This window comes from Cibotium barometz, chromosome 8, assembly GCF_041138505.1.
Source record: "Cibotium barometz isolate CiBa-2024 chromosome 8, ASM4113850v1, whole genome shotgun sequence".
Taxonomy (NCBI): Eukaryota; Viridiplantae; Streptophyta; class Polypodiopsida; order Cyatheales; family Cibotiaceae; genus Cibotium; species Cibotium barometz.
This window is the reverse complement of record NC_141053.1, coordinates 32485010-32486954: the sequence shown is the minus strand read 5'-3', so window position 1 is coordinate 32486954 and position 1945 is coordinate 32485010. Positions and strand designations below refer to the sequence as shown.

At 40.3% G+C, this 1945-nt stretch overlaps 1 pseudogene; it reads right to left on the bottom strand.

The window, feature by feature from the left end:
* Positions 1-312: 312 nt before the first annotated feature.
* On the bottom strand, positions 313-1094 carry LOC147636159 (protein LURP-one-related 15 pseudogene; annotated as a pseudogene).
* Positions 1095-1945: the final 851 nt, after the last annotated feature.

Below are 1945 nucleotides of genomic sequence, written 5' to 3'. Positions count from 1 at the left end.
ATGTGTACACATGCTAAGTAGGTTATTTTTTTCTTGATGTGATGTGCAGAAAAAGATTAGCTATATAGAAGTACCCTTGAAGGGCCGGCGGCCCAAATCTAGATAGAAATAGTGAATAGATTGTACGCGATGGGAAGTGCCAATACATATATTTATCATGTCTCCTATAGATATAAATTGCGAGTATATGCTGCATCATGTCTTACATTATAGATAGAAATGGGATTGGAGGTGCTCAAATTTCCATTATATCAGGCTTTAGCCAGTGTATACCTTGACGTATAGTATAGAGATTTTTTTGAACCTGGCTAGCTATTCTCCATGTAATGCATCCATAACAACGACTAGTGTTGCGATGAAGGCTTGATCGATGCCAGGATACACAACAGTGATGAAGGTGTGCTTGTCAAGGAGAACATTGGCCACGGTAAACTTGCGCTTGAGCTGAAAGTAAAACGCGGCTGAGGATCATAATTAGAGAGCAACAATAATAATGAGCGATATAATAGTGATTCTTTATAGGCGGGCTACTCTCACCTCTGCGATCAGCTTGTCGCCTTTGAAGATGTGGACCTCGCGCTCGAAGAAGTTGCCCTTGACGGTGAAGTCGGAGCTATTGTCGTTAGAATTTCCGGCGAGGAAGACGTCGAGGTGGGTCTGGAACTCATGGACGACGGAGGTCTTCTTGACGGAGAAGAGTTTGCATTCTTCGTTTGAAGTGTCCCCGCGAAAGATATACCACGCGTCGTGCATGCTAATCGGCTACAACAGTCATACAACACGAAGCTTCAGAAATTAAACTCGCTAGATGAATGAAGTGAAAAATCAAGCAAAATAACATCAAGCACCGTCTTGAGAGCGCAGAGGATGGGGCTGCCAGAGGCGTCTAGGAGCAGCAGGCGCTTGTCATGCAGGCCATCCATCTTGAAGGTGATCTGGCCATCGGAGTCCTTCACCTCAAAGCTTCCATCGCTAAGGCCTTCTAATTTCTTAGAGATCGTCAGCTCAACAGGGATAGGGGAACAGTATTGCTCGCCTACTATTGGGTTGATGGGCAAATCATCAACTTCTACAACCTCCGCACCGTAACTCATCGCAAGCTTCTTACAAAACAAAAGAAATATTGGTCTACGACGAGATTGTGCAAATGGGTTTGCGTTATAAAGGAGTGAAAGTTACCCTTAACCAGAAACAGCCACACGACTTCGGTGACTTCGTTTTAACGGTAAATGAATAAGCTTTACAACGGCAAGGTGTTCATGCAAACAACGCAGCCAACAACACAGAGGCGTTTTTTAAGTGGGGTTATTTAATCTCAATCCACGTCACATGAATTACGTTAGATGGTCGTTGACACGACGCATGCAAAGTGTGACCCTAGGTTAAGTATCATAACTACCATTCTCGGCCAATGCGGTATGGCAACTCCACCTTGCCGATGCCATGCTGTTTAATTAGCGAAGCTACGTGAGCCACTAGTCTTCTAAAGACTGTCCCCTTTGAGTATATTGTTTCAAATGAATTCCTACTAGGAACATAGTCACAACACAAGATACTAGTTGATAAAAAATATCAAGTGCAAAAAAGTGTTAAAAACATAATCTTCTATCGTCATCATTTTGGTGCTTTTTGCAAAAATGTCTATTTTTTAAATTTTGCTTTGAAACACCATAAATAATTGTTTAAGAACACAATACACAAAATTCTTCCATATGTATTAACGTGAGTAACATCAAATAAAGATGGAATTTTTAATATATATCTCCTTGAAGGTAAGGCTATTTACGATACATAATTTTATGTTGTTTTTAGTAATTTTAAAAAATAAACAAAGCTACTAGATATATGATTGTTTTTACTCAAGGCACAAGTTGTATTGCAACTTTCAGATTTTTCTCTCCCTTTTGGTGGTGTATGAATTTTCTATTTTCTCAAATTCAATACT